This window comes from Pyrus communis, chromosome 9 (assembly GCF_041283825.1).
Source record: "Pyrus communis isolate YQ-2024b chromosome 9, ASM4128382v1, whole genome shotgun sequence".
NCBI classification, from domain to species: domain Eukaryota; kingdom Viridiplantae; phylum Streptophyta; class Magnoliopsida; order Rosales; family Rosaceae; genus Pyrus; species Pyrus communis.
Genome location: NC_142573.1, coordinates 26299945 through 26315233, shown reverse-complemented (window position 1 = coordinate 26315233; position 15289 = coordinate 26299945). Strand labels below are relative to the sequence as shown.

General features: G+C 34.1%; 1 long non-coding RNA gene across 1 annotated transcript; it reads right to left on the bottom strand.

Moving 5' to 3' along the window:
• Positions 1-4180: 4180 nt before the first annotated feature.
• Positions 4181-5651, bottom strand: LOC148694482 (uncharacterized). Its single transcript, XR_015966267.1, has 3 exons — positions 5521-5651; positions 4806-4934; positions 4181-4429 (listed from the first exon to the last, which is right to left on the bottom strand). It is a non-coding gene; the product is annotated as an uncharacterized LOC148694482 (long non-coding RNA).
• Positions 5652-15289: the final 9638 nt, after the last annotated feature.

Genomic DNA, 15289 nt, shown 5'->3' with positions numbered 1-15289 from the left:
ATCCTTATGCTTACATTCGAATATATGATTCTCCCACTTAAGCATAAGCAGAATATACTGCATAGCCGATAAAGAAACCAGAGATATGAACCAATTGGTTCCCGATTCCTTACCTATTGCATAATCTCAGTTTAGTCATATACACCTAAACCATTATGCAAAACAGTCTATGTATCAAAAGATAGTCACAATCCATTCGGAATAACTTATCTCACATAAACCCAAAATCACCAGTTTCAACAATGATCAAAATCAGAATAGCAAGCACAATATTTTTGCATTCAATTTGATCTTAACTAGTTCAATATCCATCGAGCAAGATCAACCAAAATTTGATAATGTCTGGATATATATCACAACAATATGTCTTGATTAAAATGAGATAATCAAGACCACTTATTTCTTCTGGAGAACTCGAAGTTCATCTTCCTCCCTATTTGTGATTTCAACCAAAGCATAATAGCGGAAGCATGCATCATATATGAAATCACAAATATATATATATATATATATATATATATATATATATATAATAAGCATGCATCTTAAACTCGATGATTTTCACAATACAATAAGCACATGCTCTCTTATGAATTCATAAATTAAATCAATATGCATTCGGCAATGTCAATTTGTGTTGTATAAAAATATAGACAATAGCTCACATTCGCAATTTGTTTATCATCCCTGTATATGGATGAGACAAGCTAATTCTCAAAATTTATAGCTTGACCTATATAATCATACCAGTAAATTTTTTAAGGTTAAGGTCAATGCCAAAACAACTAATTAAATTTTCAATGCCATGCATTTAAGTTCAAATGATGCCATTCAACTCCCGATCAGTTTTTAGGTCTTAAAACTATATATACAAAATACCTAATAAGAGTTGGCAACAGAACATTTCGCATTGAAGTCTCACGCAATGCCATTGCATCTCAAAGATCGGTTTCAAGTCTTCAAGCCACAAAATCTAATTTGGGTCAACTAATGAAAATAAGATCATTACAAAATAAAACCCAAATTACACTGTATACAGATCCGTCATATATGCACAATAACGATTCTAGCCAAAACATATCTCACATATATATGTTCATTCATCTGTTCATATATTTTCTTGTATGCATGCATCAATATGCAGAGAAACTTATTCAAGTTCTATTTGATATAGATAAAACTGTACGCCCATAATTACAACGTCTGTGCACGAATGCTATCTCCATATGGGTACAGATTTCATTCATATATGCTATTATATATAAATCACAAAACAATTGGCATCCACTTCGTATATGCATTTGTATTTATTGCTTTATAATACCTGCCGACTTGCATAATATATACAATCAAATCCATTCCAACCCAAACTTGATCTAAATCAAACTAATTGAAAATCAAGAATTGACACTAAGATGTGCATGTGTAGCTCCCCGCAATTTAAATGTATCGAGATTCATACATGAAACAATGCATACGCATGGACTCTTTAATGAAAAATAGAAGAGTATATCTAGACATACACTAATTTATTTATATAGCAAAGGATGATTCCAGACATCTCACATAAATCACAAGTTGGCATCTATAGGGATTTCGAGTTTAATCATGCCTTCACAATATATATATATATATATATATATATATATATATATATATATAAACAAACAAGCATACTCGAAATAGCAAAAGCCCTAATTCATTATGCTCCAACTCTTCGTACTATAATCACGCATATAGGAGAACTATTAATCATGCATGAAACAGTGAACTGAGTTACCTGAATGCATCATTGGACCCATGTTCGTCAACCCGATTGCAATTCCTTGGTTCCAAATCAACGAAACAAATTATTCATCAATGCTCGAGACCCATCCATGCGGATTGCCATCACTCCCAATTCCGATGGACCTCGTACCATTGCAAATTATCGAAGTAAATCGCCATTGTTACAGACGTGCCGACCCAAAATCATCATCAAAGTGACGGCCAGAATCCATCGACACAAATTCCCATAAAAAAGACAAACCATGAACGTTAATATCTCTTAGACAAACAAAACTTATTAATGTCATCAAACCAAGATTTCATCTTTCTTTTATCTTACTAATATTTGGTCTGTACAAGGCATATTTTATGCACATCTTTATTCATATAAAGGATTAAGAAACCACAATTACCTCAATCTTCAGACATCATAATGAACACAGCGGAAGCAATAATTCTCAAAATTAGAACTATGATGTTTAAGATAAATGTGTTTTACTAAATCTCTTTATTGATCTCCAAAGAAGCAAGCAAGAATAAGTTCACCCTTTCCCAGATTGAAGAACACGAGTTTCTCCCCTATTGGATCGATAATGGTAAAAAAAAAAAAATTAAATAATAAATCCCTAGTTTTTCTTTTACGTTGCCAGGGTCAGAAATAAAAACAAAAGGGTATTACTAAAACGACGTCGTATTATCATCGTTCTATAAAACCAATAAACAAACTTATTCTTTAACTTAATTCGCAATTAGTTTTGCAGATTGAAGGACCAGTGATTGAACTTAATTGAAAAATCCATTGGCTCTGATACCACATGTAAGAGCAACCATATAAGCTCTATAATAAACTAGCCAAGAACATAAGATTTAACTAACTAAATCACAATCATCACTCCAAATATTCTGTATATGCAAATACTGAAGTAATATCTGCAATACATACCAGCAAAACTGTTTGCCGAAGTCTTTCCCGTGTGTTCTGTCATAATAGTCCTTCATAGTTTGTTGTATGATCTCCCTATCCCACACATGGTCAAGATTGGATTTGTTTCTGTACCAACGCAAGGCTATCGTGTTTCCTCCCTCATCTGTCCTGAGCCCGACATGCATCGGCAGCAACACACATGTTCTTTACGGCATTGATCAAAGGAAAGAATAGTGCTAGACACCATATCATAACTATGTTCAACAAATTAGGATTAAGAGCCATTAGAGAAATCTACACACAACCTTCTCCTCTCTGCAAAACTTAATGCTCTCCAAGTTATAGGTAATTGGAACAATAAGAGCGTATTTTTTTGTGAGAGCAGGGGCTTGTGGTTTTTATACTACAAAATCTGGATTACCCTATAATAATCCTACAAGGAATACAAGACCAAATCCTTGTACAAGTATGAGTTCTATTCTCAAGCCAACAGTAGAGTTTCAATCCAAACCAAAGTTGTATTAACTCTTATAAACACATTAAGACCTCTTTATACCAATATGAAATAACAATGATTATTACTAAATTGTGAGAATCACACTCATACTCTAACATATACTTCTTTCTAATTTCTCTTGTTGCTGTGACTATTCTCTGTTCACCCCTCAACGGTCTGTGCCCAGCTTCGTATCTGAGGCCGATCTCATCTTGTTTGATATAAGCCTGCAAGCTACGGCATCAACTGAAAAGGTATCCCAGAAACTTGTGTGATTTGGGTAGGCACTGATACATATTCCAAGTCATGTTATGCTTGTGTTGACTTGTTAGTGTTTCGTGGTAGAAGTGTGATTTGTATTTGGAGCTTTGTTCACTACATTTTCGGTATTGGTTGTTTGGGAAATAATGCTAGTGTGATTTCTGTAAAACATTGAAGCATTTGAAGTGGTGCTTGTATGCACTTGTCTACTGAAACTGCTTTGTACTAGAGAGTGCTTCTTATTCTTTACTAAAATCGGATCAATGGAATCGCATTTTTTAACTGGATGTGCGTACGTGTGTATTTTTCTTTTTCGTTCGGAAAGAAAGCTAGATTTCACTGGTTGGAGTACAATTTTTTCAGAGAGCTCCTAAAATGATTTTTTTGTATAGTTTTAGCTAAAACTTCACTACAAAATAGAGAGCACTGGTAAATATGCCTGCGCATTGTTGCGGGACTTCAATGCACCAACCTTAACTACATTAGTACCATATAAATGAAAACACAATTGAAAGTTGAAACCCATCAAACAAAACAATCCCACAATTTAAATGATTCAATCCTACTACAATTGAAATTCACAGAAAGAATGAAAAACCAAAACAAAACTGCAGCACCTAAAAAGTTGTCATACATAAAAACATATCAAGAAATATAGTTCGTTAATTTCCAACTGCGAAGTGGCATTATGTAACTTTAGTAGTATAACTAATCAACCCCTTGGTCTTAGTTGTGGCTCCAAAGTGCAGGCCACCACCAAGTCTCAAAGTTTGTGTTTTAGCAGAACACTTAAAATAAATTAAATTCTGAAATGTAAATTATATTCCTAAACTTCAAGATGCACATATAGTATTGTTGAAGTCGAACTGAAAGCACTGATAATTCCAAGCAACAGAGCAGCAATTATTAAGAGCCAAAACTCATTCCTAGTCTCCTCATCCTGGTACTCAACTCCGTAAATCTTCTGTCAGCATCGTTGACTGAAATTAGGAGAGAAAAAGAAAAGGAATTTCAGAAATTGTCTATGAAGCAAAGGATATGTAAATGATCAATATGGTGTATGTGAATGTGAATGGTAGCTCTCTTAAATTGTAAGAAATGCCAATATATCATGTATAACTGCCCTTTATAAATTGACATCGTTAGAGATTTTTTGTGCAAGAGAACTATTGTATAAGTGCCCCATATAAATGTGATTATGCAAAAGATATGTTGGCATTTCTTACAGTGAACTTATCTCATATGGCATGTATTACATTTCAAGGTCCTCATTAACACTTGAAAAATCTTGGACACATAAAGCTGAAAAATGCAAATAAGTAAATTGCTTTGAAAAATATTTTAGGATGATATTACCTTACCAATCACAACTTATTTGCATCTTGCCAAATCTCTCGGACTCGGATTTAAAAAATTTCGACATTGTATTGCCAGGAGGACCCAATTGGCCTGATTAAAAAGCACTCCTTTCCCAAAACCTTTGAACTGTTCAGAGTCCATATTCCAGAAAACAAATGCTAATCAATAACCAATTAATACTGGGTAATCATTGAAATTGAAGTCCAGAATTCACTAATGTCAAATTTACAGCCAAATGAGCAATCAATTGACTTAACTGTAAGGGAAAATGTGCACAGAAAAGTATCTAATTTCACAAAATAAATGAAACCATATCAAATGTCATGATATAAACTTAGAACTCGAAAGTTTAAGCAAAACCCACTCTCAACAATGTTGTAAAAAATAAAAAAAATAAAAAATAAAAAAACGCCTTTTCATTCATAATTTGAAGTAATCCAAAATTGCAAGCAATAAAACGCTCCAATCAAAAAAGCTCTGCAAGGTCATGAAATTGCCCATGAATATCGCCACAAATTGTCACTGGCATTTTCACAGGCATGCAAATAAATAATAATAAGTGTCTACCCATACAATTTGAAAGATCTACACCAGCGTCACCAATTCAAAATGAAAGACAATAATGACGCTTTTTTCCCATACCAAATGCAATAACAGTGAAATATGTAATGTAACGTATATAATAAGAGACTAAAGAAACCAAAATTTTCACCTGAGCATTGCTTTCACCCATTAGAATTTCCTTTACTTTCTCGCATAACGTTCTCACCTACAATGAAGCAATGAAGAAACAATCATGTACAGATAGACGGTAAAAGTCCCAGATTATACTTTAGTTCAGATAGTTTTGTATGTGTATCAGATAATTCATTTTGAAAAAAAACAACTGCCTTATCTTAGAGTGGCAATACAACCGCCTTATCTATAGTCAATGCCTAAAATATTTATAGGATCCAATCCATTTTTAAAATAAATGAGAAGCATGTTATAAGACAATTTTGTTCTTCACCTAATCAGCTCAAAGTTCCCTCACCAAAATAAATTCTTCGAATGAAGTAACCCCTCTTTTTATGCCATCTATAACTAATTTCATGTCATTCCGAGAATGACCTATTTACCATTTCCCGCAAGATACATATTAGATTTTGTAGTAAATTTAGACGAAGTAAGGCATTTGATTTAAAATCACAATAAACAGAACCTGAATTACATCACTACAAACACAAATAAAAGAAGGGATCTTTTGATATGGGTCCAATTTTATAAGCCTGTTTTGAATGGAATCCACTTATATTACATAAGCATAAGTGGGGGCTAGTAAGTACAACAATCATCCATGTCAGCAATTAAAATGCACATAATTTACCAACAAAATTACAACAATTGCCATTAGACCCCTTTATCAGGTCTCTTGCAGATTAATCTCTTTGTCTATTCAAAAACCTTATCCTCCCATCTTTCAAATTAGTTTGCGTTCGTGTCCAGCGGAAACTTTGTTTTGAATCCTAAATCCGTATGAAGCTATGAAAGCTATAAATTTTCTCCCAGTATATGATGAAAACAGAATAGGCGAAGATCTAGTTCTGGCTTCCCGGTATACCTGGAGAACAGGTATTGTAAGTTTGGGTGTACCTGGAGAACAGGTATTGTAAGTTTGGGTGTACCTGGAGAACAGGTATTGTAAGCTATAAATTTTCCTACATGTTGGGTAGTTTAAATACAATATAAGTGGGATTTTTTGCTACATGTTGGATTTTTTGCTTCCCCAACTTAATATACTTTAAGATTTTTATTTTATCAATATATTCACAAAAATCTCTTTCCATAATAGCAATACTGGAGTAAATTTGACATTGTTTAATTGAAAAAAAAATTGTGACAGTAAAACTAGACAAGCATGGTGTTGCTAAAAACACAATGAAGTGTTCACAATAACAATCAAATAGTTAAATAACCTCCGCTTTAGACAAATTTTTGCAAAAATAATCTATTAAAAAATGGTTGTCGGTAATTTTCCTCCATGTTAGGTAGTTTAAAACTGTCCCAAAAAGTAATATACCTGCACAACTAATGGTGAATGTAAAAATCATATTCTACAAGGATAGGTAGTTTATATTGTAAGCCAAATTGATAGGTAGGATAAAATTTAACATCTTATGGCTGCTTGTTATATATAGGTTTGATTTGGAAGGTTTAGTAATGATAGCATAATAAATATATTGTCTTCATAGATTGCATAAGTCATATGACATGTAAGTAGATACTGGAAAAAGAAGAATATGAGTAAACTAAAAAGTCGAAGGCATCATTTTATTACATTGATAAAAAAAGAAAAGAAAAAACATGTGTTCATATATTTGAAAAAAAAAAAATCCAAATGGCAATGGAGATGTATGTCAAATAGGGGCGTTGCAAGTTTTCCGGTTGTGGCGTGTAGCATCACCACACCTACTGCACTTGTTGGGGCGTGTTTCTTCCCTAACAGATTTTAGTCTTTTAACTTTTGGTCTACCTGGGGACCTCTTTGTCAATGGGGGTTCTATCACAAACTCCTGACTCATAGATTGTTCATCCTTTTCAATATCAGGTACAGGAATGATGGGATATGAATAAAAAGACTTATAGAAATCTGTTGTGAAATAATCTTCGACATAATCATATGGGTTACCTACATCTTTCAAAATAGCTGCCAAAGCATGTGCACAAGGGAACCCTTTAATTTGCCATTGATAACAAGAACAAGTATGACTTTGCAAGTCCACCATGACAGAATACTCATCTCTGACTTCAAAATATGTTCACTTGAATGACACACATTCCAATGTCTTCCAACTTCAACCATTTTCATCATTTCGTCATCCATTGTTGGGCATATTGGTGAGGTCCATCTTTCGGCTTCACGTTGCCTATCAGAAGTCATCTCCATCAACTTCACACGTATGTTATCAATCATTTGGTAAGTTGGCATCTTGCGTTTATCCAAAATCCAAGAATTGAAGGATTCTGCAATATTAGAGCACATCTCACCATATTTTTTTCCCCCTGAAGTATGCATTGGACCAGTTTTCTTTGGGTGTGTTTTGCAAAAATTTCTGAATTATTGTACCACCATCCTTGATGAGAGTTTTCATTTCCCGATCGAACACAAGTTGGGATGGAGCGTAACAACATTTTTGGAACAGGTTAGCAACGACTTCACCATAACCAGAACCCATCTGCTTTGGATATTTACTTTGTATATTCAATTTCAAATGAAACATGCAAAATGCATGTGGTGCTTCTGGAAAAACGGTGGAAACAGCTTCAAGTAAACAGCCTTTCCACCAAAGAATGCCCAAAATCAAGAAAATGAGGAATAATGCTGAAACAACTCCAATCACAATGAATTTCTTCCTTTTGCTATCATCAGGCGGCTCGAAATCTAGAATAAGTGACAAGGATAGTGACAATAAGCGAACAATAAATTTCTACTGGAAATTAAAGAGTACACTTTTCAAAGAGGCATAACATCAAACACCTTTTGTGCATTGGTTTTTTTTTTTTTTTTTTTTTAATAAAAAGTGAAAGAAGCATGTCAATGAGAGATGATAGAAAGGGATTAGGGGGATTAGGATAAAGTCTTCATGTTTTGAATTCGCATAGCAAACAACAATAAAGTGGAAAGCAATTATAATATACCTGACTTGAAAGTTAATTGGCATTCAATTTGATGTGTTTTAGCCCTTTGATAGATGGAGAAGGTTGAGTATCGACAAACCACGAAGGAAAAACACGATCATAAAAACTGTACCTAGAGAATAGGTCTTCTGAAGAAATATGCACGTATAAACACATGTAATTTGTATAGAAACTTACTAGAAAGTTAAAAGTGATTAAGCCTTCCTTAAAAATAGATTGATAAGAAATTCAAATTCAAAAATTGTTATCAAGAAATCTGGGAGAAAGATGAAGGACCACTGAACAATGAATTTGAATTCTGATAAAAATTTAAAACATGGGAAATATATGGAGAACGTGCAAAATCTATAGGAGGGTAAAATAGTAATAACAATACAAAAAAATCAACCTAATCAGAAAAATTGTTGACATGGAATCCTAGTCATTGGAGCTAAGTCAAAAGTAACTAAAAATTGGACTAATCCTAATGTTGGGCTATAAAATTGGACCTATTTCAAGTTTCCCCTAGAATTTATAAATTAATATGCACCAATTCCCTTATTTGGATTCATACGCATAGAAATTTAGAATTTTCGAGTGAAAAAAAAAACTTGCAATTGGGGATCTCCAATTCCCAAGTTTAAATTCCATGTAAATATGTGTCATTTTTCAATTTCTATGATTGAGAGTCTAAAAATAATAAATTTCGTATTTAATTTCATTGTTTTTTTTAAGTTAACCAAATAAGAAAATTCACAAATTCTAAAAAATAAAATCTCGTCATTTCAATTTTCGTCATTTTATAATTTCTTAGTAATCTTAAATTTCTTTATCCAAACATAATGTAACTACTTAAAAAAAAAAAAAAAAAAAAACCATGTGGACAAGTCCCCCCCCCCCCCCCCCCCCACAAAAAAAATCGCCTCTCAATCCCCCAAAATCTCCCCTCCCTCCCATTTCCAATCCCCCTCCATAGTCATCCAGTCCCCCGACTTCACCCGCTTCCGCAAATCCTTCTCCGCCGTTTCTATGATTTGTTCTTCATAAATTCGTGTGGAATCAAATAGTAGGGATTTGATTTTGATTACCAAATTATTATTTTATTAGACAATGATTGTTTTTTGGATTGTTGAAAGTTTGAATTGGTGGTGGTGATGGAGGAAGAATGAGGACATGGAGATGGAGGTGGTTGCTCGATCAAGTGAGAGGGAGTGAAGAAGATGAACAACCTCTTTTTTTAATGAAATATTATTTTCAAAGTAATAATTAATTAATTTTTCTTAATTTGTTTTGTCCACATGGTCTTCTTCTTGTTTTTTAAGTGTTTAATGTTGTATAATTTATTTTATATAATTATAAAATTGTTTTATTAGTTTCAAGTAGTTAATAAGGGTAAATTAGTAGATTCATAATTTGACTTAAGGGATTATATGAAAGAGAATTAAAATGTGAGGGGATGTTTGTGTAATGTCTCAAACGTGAGAAGGTTTCGTGAAAACTCGATAAACCTCAGGAGATGTTTTCTTTGAGAATTTAGAGAATCATGAAACGCTCTATGGATTTCAGCTCCTTGTAAAGAATTAGGATTTGCCGGAGCTGATGCATATAAAGAATTTAGAGAATCCACGACCACCAAGGAAGTAGTAGGGGGGGAATACATCGTCCCACATGTAAAGGATTTATGGCTCATTGATATGCCAAAGCTGATGCATCTAGGAAAGGAAAACTCCCAACCAGGGGGCCCCGTTTTTCCAAACTTGGAAGTTCTAAAGCTGAAAAGCTGCGGCAGATTAGAAAATCTAACTTCAACTTTAATATCCTTACGGAATCTAACACTTTGATTATATTGGATTATCACGGACTGCAATACTCAGTAACTTATTCTGTGGCTAAGAATTTGCAGCAACTCAAGAATATGGAAGTTAAGTCGTGTGAAAGAATGGTAGAAATAGTGGCAAGCAACGAAGATGATTCAGAAACTGAGATTAGTTTTAGTTGCCTACAACATTTTGAACGTTCTAATCTTCCAACTCTGTAAGGCTTTCTGCACAGGAAATTGCATTGTCAAAGTCCCGTCAATTGTCGAGGATTGCCAGCCGATCAAGTTAAGGATTTCTCCTGATGGGTTACTCCAAAGTGATCCAAGACAAAAAGACTACAAATAGCAGAGCCATTGGGGAAAGAACAAGAAGATGATGATGACAACGATGCATGATTAAGGTGGTAATGCTATAAGCCTTGCTTCCGTGGCCGATCTCAACTTGTTTGATATAAGTCTGCAAGATGCGGCCTCAATTGAAAAGCTATTCCAGAAATCCATATTCCAAGGCATGTTATGCTTCTGTTGACTTGTTATTGTTTAGTCGTAAAAGTGTGATTTGTATTTGGAGCTTTGTTTACTACATTTTCGGTTTTGGTGTTTGGGAAGCAATGCTTATGTGATATCTGTGTACATTGATGCATCTTTTAACTAAATTGTTAATTCTCTGGATGTGTGTATGTGTGCATATTTCATTCATAAAATGCAGGCTTAAATTGTTTAAAGGATTTTGGGCCTCAGTTTATGTGAATTGGTTTTGGTATGAACATCAACTTCCACAATTTTATTCTAAACTCTCAACTAAACTTAATGAAATACTCATTTTATTTCTTCCCATGACTGTGATACATGAAAATATCATTTTTCAATCATCTTCTTTAAGAGCATCTCCAATAGGCTCCCTAAATGAGTTCCTAACTAGAATTTAGAGAGGTTTAAAAAAAATCAACTCCAATCATGCTCCCTATCTACCTCCTAAATGTAGGGAATGAGAAAGGAGCCTAGTGACTCTCTACAATTAATGGTAATTGTTCTAAAATAAATAATTAATTTATATTGCCTAATTATTGACTCATAGTCCTTACAACTCTCTAAAGTATAATTATTGACTCATAGTCCTTACGACTCTCTAAAGTACAATGTATCGTTAGAATACAAGTTTCTTAGAGAGCTCCTAAATCAACTTTTTCATAATTTTAGGTAAAACCTTACTATAAAATATAGAACATGATATAACATGCTATATTAACACGAGAACATCAAGTTTCTCTGTGATCCCCAATGCCCCAAATTCTAAAAATACACCACTGATGTTTCAGTTTTGGTAGCCACTATCTTGCCACCTCATATCAAATCCTCGTCATCCATACTTTAATCAATTTATTTGACCCATGATCTCCATTTTGCTCCGTAATGAAAAAATTATTTCAAACAGAAGGGTGGATGGGGGGGGGGGGGGGGGGGTTGAATATCTTTTTCTCTTTGTATGCATATCTTTATTCATTATTGACGTTTGAATTGAATAAAGCAAAGTGAATCACAATATAAATAAACAAAGGTATACAAAATGAGGAAAAAAGTGTGCATAAAACACTTTTCTTTTAAATTTTCATAAGATACTAAATTAAACGACTAGAAATATCTAGTGTAGTCATAGAGTACTTATTCAATACGTTGCCCTAACATTGTTGCTTCATAGTTTCCCTGACCTAATCTAGAAAATAAAGAGTTTGTTTCTATTAAACCTTATTATAAAACAAAAAATTTGTTTGTAGTGAACAAGGCAAAAAGAGGATAGATGATAATCTCAAACTAATCAGAAACGGAGGAGGGGAGATGCTAGAAGTGACTGCCAGGCGAAACTTGTGCTATATAGGGGAATTGGTCAAGATAAGTTTGCTGAATAGTTTTCAACGAAGGACACAACCACCTTATGGCAAGTGCAGCACACTTATTTGAATCTCATCATTGGGTTTCAGAGGAAAAGAAGGTGATGATTGAACAATGTGCGCAGACGAATATTTCCATAAGTATACAAGTGGGTTTATTAGAGGTGCAAAGTGGAGGAATTGAAAATATTGGTTGCACCCCAAGGATATGTATAATGCCGAACAATAATTGCGTGCTCATCTAATTGAGCGTATGATGCGGAAATGCTCAAAGAGAATTTTGATGATGAGAAAAAGAAACAAGTCATTTTATTTCAAGATGGAGAATGAATTAAGGCGGAATACTTATAAATTTCTTTTGGACGGATGCTAAGTCAAGATGTGGTTATAACCATTTTGGGGATGTGCTTGTGTTTGACACTACATTCAATATCAATGTGGACAAGATGATATTTGCATCTTTGTTAAGGGTGAATAATCATGATCAAACCACGGCATTGGGTTGTGCATTCCTGAAAAATAAAAAATCGAGAGCTTTGAGTGATTGTTTGAAGAATTCCTTAAAGTTATGTTGGGTGAGCCGATGAATCTTGGCTTAGGTTTCAGCATTTTGTAAGCACACTTTTTCTATCAGAATGTTGAGCAGTTAACATGTATAGTGTTCTTATTCCTTTTTCAAGCAATATGTTCATATAAAGTAGTCTTTGATTGAATTCATCATTCATTTTAATCGACCCCTTGGACGCCAACATCAGAAAGACCATAATGATGAAAACTGTGTCCTTCTTACGTTGTTTCGCACCACGATGGATGCTCAAATGCCCAAATTGCACACTAGGTTTATGTTTGAAAGGCTTTAAGTGGAGGAATTGAAGAGTATAACTTGTTTCTTGAGGGAGAAGTCAGCGGATGGGAATGAGGAAGTGTATGAAGTACTTGAGAAAGCTGCATAGGTGACAAAGACAAAGAAGATGGTAATTGATACGGTCTTAGATATTGCTAAATTTAGCTGCAAAGAGATGGAATTTCACAGAATTCCTTGTCGGTACATATTGGTCTATTTGAGAATGAAACAAATAGAGTTGCTGCCTCAATCTTACATATTAAAAAGGTGGCTTCAACCACCGAATCCAGTATTATTTTGGATAGTGAAGCCAAAGATACGACACTTCTATAGTGTCCAAAAAAGCTCTGGTTTTTTTTTTTTTTTTTTTTTTTTTTTTTAAGTTTCAGATCTGATTGACAAGGTGTTGATGTCGGAGGAAGGTAGCCGTGGTCAAAAAAGAAAAGAAAGTAAATAGGGAGGTAGGAGTTCTCACAGAGAGGAGGTTAAATATCCAGTTCAAGTTAAAAGAAAAGAGGAGTCGAAAACAAGTCGAAAAGGGAAACAAAGTCAACATTGAAGATGGACCGGGGACAAGCAGAATTGTCCATTACTAAATATAAGGTACGCACACGAAAGTAATTGCTGCCCATGCTTTACCTCACAATATCTTAATGGTAGTAATATTTAAAACAAGTTTATTGTTTTGTAATTGTCCATGTCTTGTCCTAACGATACTGAAGAAAAAACACATGCCACACTAAGTATGAAATCCCGTCCCCAAATTTCAATATTTAATTTTTTGTATTTCGTAATTATGCAAATTTATTTTCGTTAATTTAGAGCTTTAATTAAGTAGTTACAAAGTTTGAATTTTCGTAAATAGTCATTAAAAATCCATACATCTTTCACGGTTACTCTTAGTATTTTCTGATAGAGCTTAATTCCACGAACGCGGAAAACCATTCACGAAACAGAGTTGTAATGAAGAAATTATAAACGAGTAAAGTTGGAGGGAAATATAGTAATTTCAAATGGAGGAATTTCTAGAAGGGAACTGCTGCTGCTGCTTCTTCCCAGCGTGCACAGCAGTGCTGTTGTCTTCACTCTCTTCATCGTGTATCACAAAGTATGTAGGCAATCTAGCAGGGCTAGAGGCAACTGAATCCTTTCTTTGGTGATGCTCTTATTCGTGGTTCGTGCAACAGTTTGTCAGAACAAAATGATGATTCAGAATTCGTTAATTTCGCTAAGTATGATCCTAATCGAATTCCTTTATATTATTTGCATACATTGCCAACAATTTTGTTTTTCCTTTCAATGGAAGAAATATCATCCTGGAGAGCAGACTGGAAGTCTCACTGGTCTGTTGGACCACATAATACATTCCCTAGAAATCACATTGGTGTGTCCAAATTTTCGAATGGAGACAACTACGCTACTTGGAGTCGTGCTGTGACTACTAGTCCTAATTCCAAGAACAAAACAGGCACCATTATAATAGTCAGCAACCGCCTTATCGGATGAAAGCTTGCAAGCTTCCGCCTCAAGGGAGAAGCCTTGGTTGTGTGATTTTTGTTGGCAAGGTGTCGAGACACTAGAAGTTGTACCAGTGGATGTTGTACAATTTTTGGAAAGTCACTAGTTACTTGGAAAACTAAGAAAATACAATAGTATAGCGATCTTCAGCAAAAGCAAAATATCGATCTCTAAAACAATTCCTTTTAGCTAGACAAAGAGGAGTCCATTTGGGGATTCATCATCACTCCTATAAATGACGTGTTCGTAAAAATTAGCTTCAGTAGTAAAAATTAATTTCAGTATTCGTTCGCACCATCACTTATAATATTAATGACATTATCTATTAAAGATTGTGATGTCATCACTGAATACTGGTGTTCTAATGAATGACCACTTTAAAACGATATATAGCTATTTAGAATATTTTAAAAGATTTAGATCAATTTGGAATTATTCTAAAAGTTGAATAGTTATTTGTACTTAATCCTTTTGTTTTTTTGTTCAATTTTTGTACTTAATCCTTTAGTGTGTGTTTGTTTACCTTCAATAGACTTCACTGGACCGCGCTAATAGTTAGTCCGTTCCCATGTTTGTTGCACTGGACTACGTGCACTCGTCATGTTTTTCATGGGAATTCTCATCTGTACATGTGGACTCTTGATGGTGCCTACTATGTGAGCATCTTGCCGCAACCACAATTTAGCATAGTTGATTTAAAATGGAATTCAGATGGAACCTGTCTCCTCCTAAAGGATGAAGAGTTGTGTTGCTG